The sequence below is a fragment of the Pseudophryne corroboree genome, chromosome 9 (assembly GCF_028390025.1).
Source record: "Pseudophryne corroboree isolate aPseCor3 chromosome 9, aPseCor3.hap2, whole genome shotgun sequence".
In the NCBI taxonomy this organism is placed as follows: Eukaryota; Metazoa; Chordata; class Amphibia; order Anura; family Myobatrachidae; genus Pseudophryne; species Pseudophryne corroboree.
In genome coordinates, this window is record NC_086452.1 from 449,931,163 (window position 1) to 449,948,089 (window position 16,927).

The following is a 16,927-nucleotide window of genomic DNA, read 5'->3' on the forward strand; positions in this document are numbered from 1 at the left end:
ATAATATCAAGCGCCAGACATCATAATGATTTAAAATTATATAATGAAGTAATGTCATGTATGTGTATTATTTGAACTAAGCAAGATAGACCTGTCATATTTACTATTAAAGCAACCAGATTAATGTGTAGATTCATTTGATACTTGTTATTAAGTTGTAGGACATTGGAACAAGGAATTATGAATAAATGTATAAAAGCTAAAATCACTTTTATTAGAACAATAGATAATCCAAACAGGTAGTGGACAGGAAGCTCAGGCCAGCCCCTTTGGATGTCTTCAATGCTGAACCTGTTTAGCATATACACAAACCAGTGACTCATCATGGATGAGAAAGTCCCCTCCCCCCCCAAAACTAGATAACACATTGCTGATCACACAGGAGGTCAGTTGCTGATCGGTCCCAGACGATGATGGAGTTCTTGCATGATTTTACAGAGAGGGAGAGAGTCATATGGAGGGACAAATTTATATGAGAAAGATATGGTAATTGTATTGCTGGCCTGTAACTGTATGTATTTTGTATTAACTGATTACTGTGCTATTGTATCCATGTAACTATAGGTATACTGTACATTGTAATATATTTTGAATCCATATCCTTTTAATAACAAATAAATATACATCAATGAGCTTTGGAACTCAAATAATGTGTGGGTGTATTGTTTTCTCTTATGGGATGCAGTGTTTTGCTATGTATAGTGCACATTCATGGCACATGGTAATAAGAGGTGCAGGCGTTTACAATATATATTAGAGCAGGCATTTTAAATATTTGTGAGAAAGCAATTTGGCATGTACAGATGAGGGCTCTTACGGGATATCATGGTCTTAATGATGCACTGTACATTATAAACGTGACGCTGTGGTCGATCAGATTGTGATGGACGCATCCTGACGCTGAGAAAATCATATCCACGTGTATTGTTGTGATATCAGTAAGCCAATGATATGAAATTTCAAGGGACAGTGCGTTTCTCATAATATTTAAAATGCAAAAATGTATTTTTATTGTTGCAAAACAAAGTTCAAATAGGTCATATTGTGTTTGATTCAGATTGGATTGTTTATCTGTTAAGTAGGTTTAAAAGTACATTTAAAAGTTGCTGCATAGCCTTGATATAGTTTTTTTTAACTCAGGACTAAAATAACTTCTGGTGCTTGTATGGTGTGTGATTTCTTTGTGACAAAGGAAGCCGCATGGTCTGTCCTCCATTTTGGGGTAGCCACATGGCCTGTCCACCATTTTGTGTAAACCTCATGGATGTGGAAGGGGGAGGAGCAGTGGCCATTTTGGGAAGGTAATTTTCTAAATAGCTGATTCTCAGTCTGCTCAGAACAATCAGTTTCCTTGGTCACATCTCACCATTTATGAGTTACTAATGCATTTATTTAACCCATGCCATAGTCAATTACAAATAGTTTCAATTGGGCCTAGTGAGAGTAAATGGTGAGATAAATGCTTGGCTTGCTGTAAGAAATTGAAAAAAAAAAAAAAAAAAACTTTTTTCTTCTTCTTTCCCAGGATTTAGTTAACTCTCTGTTTGCTATAGCATAGCCATTGAAATGCAAATTAACCTGTGTAACTACTTTTTCTTAGCAGTGAAAACCAAATAGCTTGGATATGCAAATTAGAAGCACTGAATAGGTAAGGTGTCTCATAGGAGACCAGTGAATGGTACATATATATATAATATTATTATAATTATGTGTATATTTATATCAGTGTATGTTCTGCAAGATAGCTATCCAATCTGAATCATATCATTTAAATTATTGATTATTGCTAGAGTCATTATAGATCTGTGTGAAATAGGATAAATTTGAAATAACAGTATTTAAGGAAGTAAGTGTAAAGACACAAATGCAGGTCTGCATAAAAGTTTATACAGAACAAGTTGTGTCTAGTGGGCAATAGTAATTAGTATTGTTCACATTTATAGAGCTGTGTGGTTTGTTTTATTGCGGACGCAGGATTTTGTACACGTGTCTCGGACAAAGTACAGGACTGCGCACGCAGCGTAAGAGACATGCACGGTCGCGTGTTTACGCAAAGTGCGGGCGCTAAGTACAAATTAAACAATAGTGTTGTTTAGTTCAAAGGTGGGACAGTAGCCATGCTACAATAGCACAAAACTACTCGGTTTCTAAAGCAGATTAGTATAAAACTTTTGTTTAAACTGTATTGCCTCTGGGGGTAAAGCTGCCTATCTGATTGAATTAAAATTTTCTGTAGAGAAAAACCAAAGTGTATTTGAGTGAGTGAAAGCAGAGCGAGTGGAGCTGAACCCAAGAACTAAGTGGTCTAAGTGTCTGGAGTGGTAACACTGGGTTAGTAGAGGCCCGGTGGCGTAGGGTTCGCTACCTTGCGTGATCAAAACTAAGTGGTCTGAAATGGTCTAAGTGATCCCATACAACTAAGTGGTCTGGAGTGGTCTAGGCTAAGTGGTCTACAGCAATCGTAGGGCATATAGATAACTAGTATCTATAGGCTATGCTATTGCATCGCATGTCCGTGTGTTCTGCACAGCACAACGTGATACCATTGTGTCATATACGCTGCGGAAGAGCATACGCAGACGTGATTGTATAGACAAAGGGGTTTTTCTTTGACAACGTTGGGAAATCTCCCTGGTGGGCTTCACTGGAAAGGGTGAAGGATAGTTATCTAATTTCTCTGTTTTTCACCCTACAAACAATTCCAGTTGAAAGATACCGAAAAGGAATTTTTCGCTGCCTCTCTCAGGAAAATATTCCAACAGAACTTCCACCGAAAGAAATGACGGTGCTGTAAGGTCTGATAGGAGCCCTAAGTTGGGTACATTGCCTTCGCTATCGACAGTGTATGGTAGGACCGGCCAACGTGGGCGAGAGCGAGTGGAAGGCATACATAGACGGGATCAAGGGACATATAGTAAGGAATCACGAGCCATATAGAAAACACAGATTCGGTTAATGGGAAGAACAAAATAAATGCAACATTACCCTTTGACAGAACTTGCTGGGGTTAAGATGGGGCCTCTAAACTTTTGCTTCTTTTTCCTAGCAGAAATGGCCCCTAATTAACTTAATTTTGTTAGATATGATATACATATACTGTGCTCCCGCTCAGGAAGTACAAAGTATGTAAGACACTCCTCAAATACTAATGTTACAGATCACTGTTCTAGATGCATGTCCATCACATGTAGAGGAAATTATCTCACAGATACCGGGTTCCCTATGAACTTAGGATGGACAGGACACTGGATTGATGGCTGGGATAATCCCAATAGCGATACGATAAACACAGATTTTTTTTTTAAGGGGAGTAGACCAAGTAGAGAATCACTTCCCCGTAGTGCCCAATCCAGTTGTCAAATTTTTATAAAATCTTCTTCACCTCTACAAACTCATCTGTCACCAACCTCTATTCTGTTTTTCTACAGTTTCCTCTTCATCTTTTGCGCTCACACAGGGAGGTACAATACATGGACCCAATTACAGTTCAAACTCCACATGCCTAGGTCCTTCAGAGTTCTGCCCAAACCCAGTATATCTCAACAGCACGATAACACCAGTATTACTGCAGTGTGCCTTGTCATGCACAAAGGGTGGAGAATGGGAATACTGGTAAAGGGAAATTTTGAATAGACACTGATATGCCTGTTGGTGAATGGCAAACCTGACATTTTCTTTTTCATTTTCTTCTTCTTTTTCTCCTCTAGAGATGCTTTTTTTCTTTTTCTTTTTTGAGTTATGCTCATGGTACTCTACATTGCAAACACACAATAGTATATTAAGGAAAAGGCAGTCTGGAGGACAAAGGGGTATGGCCAGGAGTCCTCAGGACTGTGGACAGGTGGACACGGTAAGCCAGTAGCCCCCAGAGCATACCTTCCAAGTCTAGCTGAGGTGGCAAACGGTCTGACTCATCTAGGCAAAGAGGGTATGTGCAGGCTGATGAGAGCCTACTGGTGTGCGCCAGAATTCTATTCTCATGCAGGTAAGAGAGCAATGACCTGTCTTGCTTGCTTGAGGAAGAATATTGGTAAAGCAATACCAACAGAGCCATCCCATTTCCCTCTTGCAGACGGATCTTTTCAGGAAATACAAATCGACTTCGTACAGTTAACACCCTTTAGGAATTATTGTTATGTATTGGTGTGCACTGATGTTTTCTCAAACTGGGTAGAGGCATTTCCTGCCGCCACGGATGCTTCTGTGTTTACCGCAAAGAAAAATTGCGCATAAATTTGTGTGTAGATAATGGTACCCCTAGAAGTAGGAGCAAAGCTTGAAATTGTAGTCATATGGAGGGACAAATTTATATGAGAAAGATATGGTAATTGTATTGCTGGCCTGTAACTGTAACTGTATGTATTTTGTATTAACTGATTACTGTGCTATTGTATCCATGTAACTATAGGTATACTGTACATTGTAATATATTTTGAATCCATATCCTTTTAATAACAAATATATATACATCAATGAGATTTGGAACTCAGATAATGTGTGGGTGTATTGTTTTCTCTTATGGGATGCAGTGTTTTGCTATGTATAGTGCACATTCATGGCACATGGTAATAAGAGGTGCAGGCGTTTACAATATATATTAGAGCGGGCATTTTAAATATTTGTGAGAAAGCAATTTGGCATGTACAGCAGTACAGCAGGCGTGGTCGGACCGAACGGGGGGCGGGCCGCAGCGGCTGCGTGACATCACACGCAGCCGCTGCGCGCCGGGGAGCGAGGAGTGGCTCCCAGCCAGCACGCCTAAGTGATGCCTTGCACTTCTGCGGGGGGCGGCACTGACATGCGGGACATCATGTCTCGCTCCATCCACCAACGCCACGTTGCACCACAGACTGTCCAGGAGTTGGCGGATGCTTTAGTCCAGGTCTGGGAGGAGATCCCTCAGGAGACCATCCGCCAGCTCATCAGAAGCATGCCCAGGCGTTGTAGGGAGGTCATACAGGCACGTGGAGGCCACACACACACTACTGAGCCTCATTTTGACTTGTTTTAAGGACATTACATCAAAGTTGGATCAGCCTGTAGTGTGTTTTTCCACTTTAATATTGAGGGTGACTCCAAATCCAGACCTCCATGGGTTAATAAATTTGATTTCCATTGATGATTTTTGTGTGATTTTGTTGTCAGCACAATCAGCTATGTAAAGAACAAAGTATTTAATAAGAATATTTCATTCATTCAGATCTAGGATGTGTTATTTTAGTGTTCCCTTTATTTTTTTGAGCAGTGTATGTTTTATAAGCGGCTGTACATGTGGTAATGTGCATAAGCGGCTCTACCTGGCGTAACATGTATAAGGGGCTCTACCTTGCGTAATGTGTAAAAGGTCACTGTACCTGCTGTAATATATAAAATGGGGCTCTACTTGGCGTTATGTGTGACAGGGGCTCTACCTTGCGTAATGTGTGAAAGGTGACTGTACCTATTGTAATATGTAAAAGGGAGCTTTACCTGGCGTAATGTTTGACAGGGGCTCTACCTGGCGTAATGTGTAACATGGGCTCTTCATGGCGTAATGTGTGTCAGTAGCACTACTGTGCGACTTAATTTGAATAATGGAGACTACTGTGCAGCGCAATATGAATTGGCATTAATTTGTGGCCGCACCTCTTCCCCATGGAGTCACACCCATATATTTTTTCCACGCGCTGGCCCTGTTTTAAATATTGGGTACAGCCTGATAGCGGCAGCTGCACCTGATCAGACCCGCAGCAGCAGCCAGGGCAGTGTAGGAGAAGGAGGCCACATACAGAGACATCCTTCAGTTTTTTTGCTACATGAATTCAGTGGCGCCCTCTAGAGGCCGGCGACTCTAGGCAGCCACCTAAAGTTGCCCAATGGTAGAGCCGGCCCTGTTTGTAGGACACCACCCATAGTAAATAAAAGCATTTTCAAAGTCTTACAAGTTCTCTTTGTATTTTAGTACATTAGTGTGGCGAGTACTCGTATAAACAACAGAAGGCCCTTACATGTGTCACTGCCTGACATCACTAGTCATCAGATATAGGCCCTCATTCCGAGTTGTTCGCTCGCTAGCTGCTTTTAGCAGCATTGCACACGCTAGGCCGCCGCCCTCTGGGAGTGTATCTTAGCTTAGCAGAATTGCGAACGAAAGGTTAGCAGTTCTGCTATTAAATATATCCCTGCAGTTTCTGAGTAGCTCCAGACCTACTCCTAGATTGCGATCAGCTCAGTCCGTTTAGTTCCTGGTTTGACGTCACAAACACGCCCTGCGTTCGGCCAGCCACTCCCCCGTTTCTCCAGACACTCCTGCGTTTTAGCCAGACACGCCTGCGTTTTTTAGCACACTCCCGGAAAACGCTCAGTTTCCGCCCAGAAACACCCACTTCCTGTCAATCACACACCGATCAGCACAGCGACTGAAATGCGTCTCTCAGACCTGTGTAAAATTGCTTAGTTTGATGTTAAAATACTTAGCGCATGCTCGCTGCGTACCATGCGCATGCGCATTTACCACCTGTTCGCTGTGCTTCGAAAAATGGCAGTGAGCGAACAACTCGGAATGACCACCATAATTGGGGACATTACACTACCTGCACCACATTCACGTTGGTTTTGCTTTTAAGTAATTGACCCTTTAAAACATCGGCCACATTCGCCAGGATCTTTCGTTGCCTGCAATTCGCAGGCTATTACATTTACCCCAAAACGGGTCACGTTTTATGATATCCATGCTTCTACACGTTACTTAAATAGTACCTCATTTGATTAAACCATATGTGCAAACATGGGTATCCTTAAAATCTGTACTGCTGGGTTCACACTTGTCCAGTCCTCCTGGGATCCAACTCCAGATCAGACTGTTGACGCAACCTACTGGTGACCTAGGTTGCAGATACAAAACCCAATCTTTGCGCATACATCTGTCAATTTAGCTGCAGATCTCCAATCTGTATCTGCTGAAACCATCTGCAGAAAGGCTCGTGTCACCGTACACACTCTTCCAATGTCTAGCTGACCGGCTTACCCTCACAGGGATGAATTGGGAGAACTGGACAAGCTAGTCTCGGGAGCATACACACTGCTAACTTGGTCTGAAGATCAGCGATCTGGTCTCCTGATTTTTCAGCAGGTTTAAAAAATCTTTTGACAAGACCAGACGGCCAGGACTGGACGATACCAGAAGTTGTGTGAGCGTACACACTCTACCAATGTCTGACCAACTGGAAGGTGGGATGTTCCGTGGGATGAGAATTGGACAAGTGTGTACCCAGCTATAGGGTGCAGTGAGAACACAGTCTGGGACTCATTGCTTTACAGGCCTATTTTCTATTGGGTTTCAATTCTGCAAACCTAGAGCCCGATTCAGCATGAGGGCTCATTCCAACCCGTTCGCACGCAGCGGTTCTTCGCTGTGGTGCAAACGGGTCGGAACTGCACAGGTCAGGTTACAATACATGCCTCCTGTGTTTAATATAGGCTCAATAGTCTATTAATATAACCTATGGTGCCTGCATATGAAATCTGGCAGCCTGACATGCAGCCTTATAAGTTTTTCTCCCCTGCAGCAGCGCTGCCTGTGATCAGACTTGTCCCCCCCCCTCCCCCGGTGCTCCGTGTAGCGCTGTGTCTCAGCGAGGAGCGGGTGCCGGGAAGCTGACCTTCATTGCAGGGAGGCGGGGGACGCTTGTGAGGAGAGCCGCCGAGTGAACGGAGTTCGGCTGGCTGGAGCGGCGCGTAGCGGCTTCCGGCGGCGCTAGTGTGATAGCTGAGCTGCGGCGGTTCTCCCCCTCTTAGCGCTGGATACAGCGCGGACGGAGCGGCTGGGGCGGGCGGGCGGACGGAGCGGCTGGTGTATTAGCGGTGGGTGCGGGCGGCGGTTAAACACGGACCCCACACAGCGGGGCGGCAGCGCGCGCTGACCGCCCCGTTCCCCCCAGCATACCTTGTCTCCTTGTAGGGAGGGCTGCGACGGGGCTTCTTTCTGTAAGCTCCGTCCAGCTCTTGCAGCAGTTCAGTGGGCTGCGTGTGGCTGTGAGGGTGCTCTTTGTGAGGACCGACACGCCATGCGCTGCTTCTGTGCAGCGGCACTATCCCGGACCCATGTTTTTAGTAGAAACTGGGAAGGGATGTGCTGAAATAATAATAAAAAAGTAAAAATGAAATCAAAATCAAAAATATTCAAAGAAAAGTGTGGGAACCCACACAAGCCTCTGTTAGTGCATGAGCACAGAAAAAACACTGAGGTACTCTGGGATATGGAGGGGTGGAGAGTTCTAAATTTAAATATTCAGTGCCCTGTTTCCTGCGGAAGCCGTCCATATCCCAAGAGTACTCCAGTGACCCCTAGTGGATGAAAAAGAAATATAAGGCAGTTCATGCTTTCGGTCAAGAAGTTATTTGGGGTGTTTCATATTATATAACATTATAATGCTCTCCAGTTCATTTTATACCACACTACAATGAGCAGGTCCAGGGGCATACCTAGATATTTTTCAGGCCCCAAGGAAAAGGTTTGAAAGGACCCCTACGTACCACCCAATGGCACAAAATGTATATAACACATGTATCTGTGACAGGGAAGAGGGGCCCCTCTCAGCTCTGGGCCCCATAGCAGCTGCACTCCCTGCACCTATGGTAGCTACACCCTGTATATAACACATGTAACTGTGATAGGGAAGGTGGCCCCTCTCAGCTCTGGGACCCATAGCAGCTTCACTCCCTGCACCTATGGTAGCTACACCCCTGTATATAACACATGTAACTGTGACAGGGAAGGTGGCCCCTCTCAGCTCTGGGCCACATAGCAGCTGCACTCCCTGCACCTATGGTAGCTACACCCTGTATATAACACATGTAACTGTGATAGGGAAGGTGGCCCCTCTCAGCTCTGGGACCCATAGCAGCTTCACTCCCTGCACCTATGGTAGCTACACCCCTGTATATAACACATGTAACTGTGACAGGGAAGGTGGCCCCTCTCAGCTCTGGGCCCCATAGCAGCTGCACTGCCTGCACCTATGGTAGCTACACCCTGTATATAACACATGTAACTGTGACAGGGAAGGTGGCCCCCCTCAGCTCCTGTCCCCATAGCAGCTGCACTCCCTGCACCTATGTAGCTACACCCTGTATATAACACATGTAACTGTGACAGGGAAGGTGGCCCCTCTCAGGTATGAATGATGAACGATATCGTCCAAATTGGCTTGCATTGAAAAAAGATGAAAGAACGACGATGAACGACCGCATCATTCATCGTTGGTGCCTACAGACTGAACCATATGAATGATATATCGATCATTTTTTAACGTTATCGTTTATATCGTTCTTTAATATCTAGTAGTGTGTAGGGCCCCTTTTAGTTTTATTACACACACACCAAGCAGAGAGCAACCCATGATTATAGTAGAAATATTTTTTTTCAATTTAAAAAAATACTATAATTTCCCAGTGCGTGTTACACACGCTCCCTGCAGGCACGTATGGCAGTTGCACTATCCCGTGTTCTGTATCCATCCTATAAAAGATTTGCTCCCTGAGGTTAATCTCAGCCGACCTGTATCCAGCATTTTCATGCTAGCAAAAGACCCTAAAATCCAGCCAGACTGCAAGACAGCAATCAGCCCACAACAGACGCCAGACTGACCTGATTTAGCAAATCTCTGTTGTAGTTCACCTCTAATTACCCATCTGTTATTTAGTATCTTCACAGAGCTTAACCCACACATCAATCTGCCAGCCGTGAATTACACTGTCATTCCATTACACGCCCAATATGGCTTTCTCCATCTAAATTAGATCCCTGAGGTGAGGACAGGGGGCAAAGAAGGGGAACAACAGAGAATCGGAACACCTACCTACTTCTATCCTGCCCTATCTACTAAAGCATAACCTATCGCAGTGTTTCCAGACCTCGTCCCCGAGGCACATTAACAATCCAACTTTTAGCGACAATGGCTAAATCAGCAGTACTAATTAAGTCACCTTTGTTCAAGTTTGGCTTAGGGATGGCCATCGACCATCGATGATTCAAAATCATTGATGATTTATGACCGATGTAGAATACTTTTGTCATCGATGGGGGAGAACCAGATGGTTTCCCTCACTAGGCCTGAATGAATATTGTTTTTGTTTTTTTTACAAGATGCCGGGACACGGAGCATAGCTCCACCCCCGACGCCCCACCCCCCAGGCTGTGATTGGCTAGCTTGAAAACCTGAATTGTTACATCGCCATAGAACCCAGGTTATTGCCAGGGCAAGCCGGCAAGACCTGGATCCCAACTCAGTGTGAAAGGGTCGACCAAGGTGAGCTGTAGTGTGAAAGGATAACTCAGGTCATGTCTAAAAGGCTGCAGATTGGCTGGCTCAGGAGGGCTTGGCAATGATGTCATCGTCAAACGTCCTGTGTGAGCGGCGACAACCTAGGACCATCCTGTGGTGAAAAAGAGGAAAGTATATCTGAAGCCCCAGCTCCGACCCGTGTTCAGTATGCCGGGCCAAAGACGATACTTCAGTGTGTAAGGAAAATTACCTCATCTCCAGGCACCAACGCTGCACCTATGTACAGTGATGTCACTGAGCCGAGAATAGGCCGGGTCCAGCCACCTGTCTGAAAGGGGTCTCAGCCGAGTGGCATCCGTGTACAAAATCCTGGGTGCGACCCGGCCTTTTAATCTGAAAGGGGTAATAGTGTACCTTGAAGAACTCCTGACCTTTAACAACAAGGAATTCAGGCAGAGGTAGCACTAGGGTAAGTGATGTGTGGCCGCACAGAAGTCCTGATTCCAGATTCCCCCATCCCAGCCTCTGGAATGGTAAACCAAGCATATTTAACGTGTTTCATTTACCCGATACCCCTCCAACAGCTCGCCGAGTAAATCGGGGAAATTCATTTTGAAAATCCAAGATTTGCCGGTCCCAACTGTTTTTGGTCAGGATCAGGGAATTGGGATTTATGAGTATGCTTTATATTGCCAAACCCCAGAGGGATTGGCAAAAGTCAACAATATGTCCCTGATGTATAGGAGCCATTATTTCCTTATTTCTCATATGTCAACAGCAAGACATGCGGAAAACAATATTCTCACCCACTGAGCGGTTCAGGCGATCGCTCCCAGACTGCCCACTACTGGTAAAAACATACCTCCCAACTTTTCATTTTTGTAAATAGGGACACACGCGCGGCTTCCGAAAAGGGGTGTGGCCTAAGAAAAGGGGGTGTGAATTGGCGGAGGACCCACGATCGCGAGCCACGCCCCCGTTTTCATCACTGAGGGGGCATGCCCAGTGCTTTGTGAGCCGCTGACATGCCCCCTCTCCCTCTGACTCCACAGCGTCTATTCACCGCTGCTCTGCTAAGCAAGGCAGCGACAGAGCCTCCCAACTGCCCCCCCCCCCCCACCCCCCACCGCGGGACACTGCGGCCCGTGGTTGGGACAGCACCCAAAAAACGTGACTGTCCCGCGAAAATCGGGACAGTTGAGAGGTATGAGTTTATGAGCAGTCTCACATGCAGGGCCCTCACTACCCTCTTTCTGGTCTGCATTTACCTGCCTTGTACGTTCCTGTTTGGCAGTGGGACCTTACTATTATACAATAAAGAAGCGTACCAGTTTCATATAGGTTAAAAGTTTTAAGACTTAATTAAAATGGGATTTGTATCCGTTAATCCTTTTTAAGTCCTATAGGAGACATTAACACTGGGGTAGTTGTACCAGCAAACGCTCACCCCCCCCCCAATTAGCTGCACTGGAATTGTATTTAAATTCTCTACCATAAGCAATTACCCCGACAGGATGACTATAAATAAGAAATGAGGGACCAGACAGCCCCCACTGTCACCTGCAGTCTATGAGCTCCTCCTGGAGGTACCCACACAAATTACATTCTCTGTTTTTTTCCCCAGAAAACATTATTTTCAGCAAACACCACATTTACTTATTCTAACACAATTTTATTTTATCCCTAATGGCCAAAAAGTGTTTCATTAAAATTCCAAGATAGGGAACTAAAACCAAACGGGATTTTCTTTATCGTATAATAAACATCACAAAGAAATACTTTGTGTTAAACCTGATTACTATGGGCGCGATAACGGGGCTCATTTTAGAAAGGAGATTGGGCGTGATATATCACTTGAATACCACCCTTTGTGTTTCGTGTTCCATCAATATTCTATCTTTGGAATAATTTTTTTTTTTTTTTTTTTATGAGTACGCCGACAAAAAATAGGATTTTAATACCTACCGGTAAATCCTTTTCTCTTAGTCCGTAGAGGATGTTGGGGTCACTTCAAGAACCATAGGGTATAGACGGGATCCACAGGAGACATGGGCACTTTAAGACTTTCAAAGGGGTATGAACTGGCTCCTCCCTCCATGCCCCTCCTGCAGACTCCAGTTATAGGAACTGTGCCCAGGGAGACGGACATTTCGAGGAAAAGGATTTATTGTTAAACTAAGGTGAGATACAGACCAGCTCACACCTCAAGCACGCCGAACAACATGGCATTCAACACAACGCAAGTCAACGGCATGAACAACATCAGCAACAGGCTGACTATAAACGTAACACAACATGTGTGTAACCACAACTAATAACTGCAGATACAGTACGCACTGGGACGGGCGCCCAGCATCCTCTACGGATTAAGAGAAAAGGATTTACCGGTAAGTATTAAAATCCTATTTTCTCATACGTCCTAGAGGATGCTGGGGTCACTTCAAGAACCATAGGGTTTATACCAAAGCTCTAGAACGGGCGGGAGAGTGCGGATGACTCTGCAGCACCGATTGACCAAACATGAGGTCCTCATCAGCCAGGGTATCAAACTTGTAGAACTTCGCAAAGGTGTTTGGACCCGACCAAGTAGCTGCTCGGCAAAGTTGTAATGCCGAGATCCCCCCGGGCAGCCGCCCAGGACGAGCCCACCTTTCTGGTAGAATGGGCCTTCACCAATTTCGGTAACGGCAATCCAGCCGTAGAATGAGCCTGCTGAATCGTATGACAGATCCAGCACGCAATAGTCTGCTTGGAAGCAGGAGCCCCAATTTTGTTGTGAGCATACAGGACAAACAGAGCCTCCGTTTTCCTAAACTGAGGCGTTCTGACCACATAAATTTTCAAAGCTCTGACTATGTCAAGAAACTTTGATTCCAGCAAGGCGTCAGTAGCCACTGGCACCACAATAGGTTGGTTTAAGTGGAACGACGAAACCACTTTCGGCAGAAACTGCTGACGAGTCCTCATCTCTGCTCTATCTTCATGAAAGATCAAATAAGGGCTCTTGTGAGACAAGGCCGCCAATTCAGACACCCGCCTGGCGGATGCCAAGGCAAACAGCATGACCATTTCCAAGTGAGGAATTTCAACTCCACCTTTTGTAAAGGTTCAAACCAATGAGATTGAAGGAATTGCAACACCACGTTAAGATCCCATGGTGCCACAGGGGGCACAAAGGGAGGTTGGATGTGCAACACGCTTTTCACAAAGGTCTGAACTTCTGGAAGGGAAGCCAATTGTTTTTGGAAGAAAACCGATAAGGCTGAAATTTGTACTTTAATGGAGCCCAACTTTAGGCCCGCATCCACACCGGCTTGCAGAAAATGGAGAAAACGTCCTAACTGAAATTCTTCCGTAGGAACCTTCTTGGATTCACACCAAGACACGTATTTTCTCCAAATACGGTGGTAATGTTTAGACGTTACTCCTTTCCTGGCCTGAACAAGAGTGGGGATGACTTCCTCGGGAATACCCTTTCGGGCTAGGATCCGGCTTTCAACCTCCAAGCCGTCAAACGAAGTCGCGGTAAGTCTTGGAACACGCACGGCCCCTGCTGTAACAGATCCTCCTTTAGAGGAAGAGGCCAGGGATCTCCTATGAGTAATTCCTGACGATCCGGATACCAAGCCCTCCTTGGCCAGTCTGGAACAATGAGGATTGCTTGAACCTTTGTTCTTCTTATGATCTTTATCACTTTTTGGAATGAGTGGAAGCGGAGGAAACACGTACACCAACTGAAACACCCACGGTGTCACTAGTGTGTCCACTGCTATTGCTTGAGGGTCTCTCGACCTGGAACAATATCTCTGAAGTTTCTTGTTGAGGCGAGACGCCATCATGTCTATTTGAGGAATTCCTGCAAAGACCTCTTGATGAAGACCACACTCTCCTGGATGGAGAGCGTGTCTGCTGAGGAAATCGGCTTCCCAGTTGTCCACTCCTGGAATGAAGATCGCTGACAGAGCGCTTTTATGCCTTTCCGTCCAACGGAGCACCTTTGTGGCCTCTGCCATTGCCGCTTTGATTTTTGTTCCGCCCTGGCGGTTTATGTACGCTACTGCTGTTATGTTGTCCGACTGAATCAAGACGGGCCGATTGTGAAGAAGATGTTCTGCTTGCAGAATGCCGTTGTAAATGGCCCTTAGCTCCAGAACGTTTATGTGTAGACAAATTTCCTGGCTTGACCATCTTCCCTGGAAGCTTACCACCTGAGTGACTGTTCCCCAGCCTCGGATACTCGCATCTGTGGTCACTAAGATCCAGTCCTGGATCCCGAACCTGCGTCTCTCTAGGAGGTGAGAGCTGTGTAGCCACCACAGGAGTGAGATTCTGGTCCTGGAAGACAGGATTATCCTTTGGTGCATGTGCAGATGGGACCCGGACCACTTGTCCAACAAGTCCCATTGAAACAATCTGGCATGGAATCTGCCAAACTGAATGGCCTCGTAGGCCGCCACCATCTTCCCCAGTGCATTGATGGATCGATACTTTTGCTGGTTTCAGAATTTGTTTGACCAGGTTCTAAATTTCCAGCGCCTTTTCTACTGGAAGAAAAATTCCTTTTCCCTTTCCTCTAGTAGCAAGGAAGAAAGACCCTCGGCCTTTTTCTGTATTTATTGGGCCGAAAGGACTGCATCTGATAGTGGTGTTTCTTTTGTGGTGCAGGCACATAAGGTAAAAATGATGACTTACCTGCGGTAGCCGTAGATACCAAATCAGCGAGGCCGTCACCAAACAATACACCACCTTTATACGGTAGAGACTCCATAGCTTTTTTAGAGTCAGCATCAGCATTCCATTGATGAATCCACAATGCTCTCCTAGCTGAGACTGCCATGGCATTGGCCCTTGATCCCAAGAGGCCAATATCCCTCGCAGCTTCCTTTAGGTAGACTGCAGCATCCCTGATATAACCTAGTGTCAAAAGAACGCTATCCCTATACAGGGTATCTATTTCAGATGGCAAGTTATCTGCCCATTTTTCGATAGCGCTACTCACCCACGCAGATGCAATGGCTGGTCTGAGTAGCGTACCGGTGGTGACATAAATGGATCTCAATGTATTTTCCTGCCTACGATCCGCAGGATCCTTTAGGGCTGCCGTGTCAGGGGACGGAAGAGCCACCTTTTTGGACAGCCGAGATAGAGCTATGTCCACAATGGGGGGCGACTCCCATTTTTCCCTATCCCCAGAGGGAAACGGATCCACCACTGGAATCCTTTTGGGAATCTGAAACCTTTTGTCAGGATTTTCCCAAACCTTTTCACAAATCGTGTTCAGTTCATGAGAGGGAGGAAACGTTACCTCAGGTTTCTTTCCTTTATACATACAGATCCTAGTATCAGGAACAGCAGTGTCCTCAGTGATATGTAATACCTCTTTTATTGCCACAATCATGTACTGAATGCTCTTTGCCAGTTTTGGATCTAATTTGGCATCACTATAGTCGACACTTGAGTCAGTGTCCGTGTCGGTATCCATGTCTGCCAGCTGGGCAAATTTACTTTTTTGTGACCCCGAGGTGGTCTGGGCTTGAAACAACACATCCTCTACGGATTTCTTCCATGCCTGGTTCTGAGACTCCGATTTATCCAATCTCTTATTTATCAGAGCCACATTAGCATTCAAAGCTCTCAACACATTCACCCAATCAGGTGTCGGCGGTTCCGACAGGGTCAATCCCGCAGCCGTTTGTGTCCCTAACAGTTTCCTCCTGGGAAGAGCACTCTGCCTCAGACATGCCGACACACGTGCATCCAACACACGCAGACACACTGGGCCTATAGGGGATAGACCCACAGTAAAGCCTGTCAGAGAGACACAGAGGGAGATATTGCCAGCTCACACACCAGCACCCAATCCCGTTCTGAAAACACCTCAGAAAATGTCCCAGACCTGCAGCGCTTTTATAAGTTACATATAATGCACCAAAATAACTGTGCCCACCCGTTTTGCACCGTTACTTGTACAGCAGTGTGAGGAAGGACCAGCGTCTCTGCAGCCTTGTGTAGAGAAAATGGCGCCGGGCTGTGTGCTGTGACGGCTAAGCTCCGCCCCCGTAAAGGCACGTTTCAGACCCGCTCTTTAAAAAAAAATTATACTGGCAAGGGTCCGGACTGGCGGGGGTCCCCCCCCCCCCCGCACCCTGTAGTGCCGCTGTGTGTGTGGGAGCATGGCGCGCAGCGTGCGATCGCTGTGCGGTACCTCAAAGCAGTCACTGAAGTCTTCTGATCTTCTTCTACTCACCTGTCTTCTGGCTCTGCAAGGGGGGTGACGGCGTGGCTCCGGGAACGAGCATCTAGTTGTACCTAGCGATCAGACCCTCAGGAGCTAATGGTGTCCTGTAGCCAAAGCAGCAGATCCTTTAAACTCACAGAAGTAGGTCTGCTTCTCCACCCTAAGTCCCACGATGCAGGGAGCCTGTTGCCAGCAGTGCTCCCTGAAAATAACAAACCTAACAAAGTCTTTTCAGAGAAACTCAGTAGAGCTCCTCAGTGTGCATCCAGTCTGCCTGGGCACAGATTCTAAACTGGAGTCTGGAGGAGGGGCATAGAGGGAGGAGCCAGTGGTTTGAAAGTCTTAAAGTGCCCATGACTCCTGCGGATCCCGTCTATACCCATGGTTCTTGAAGTGACACCAGCATCCTCTAGGACGTATGAGA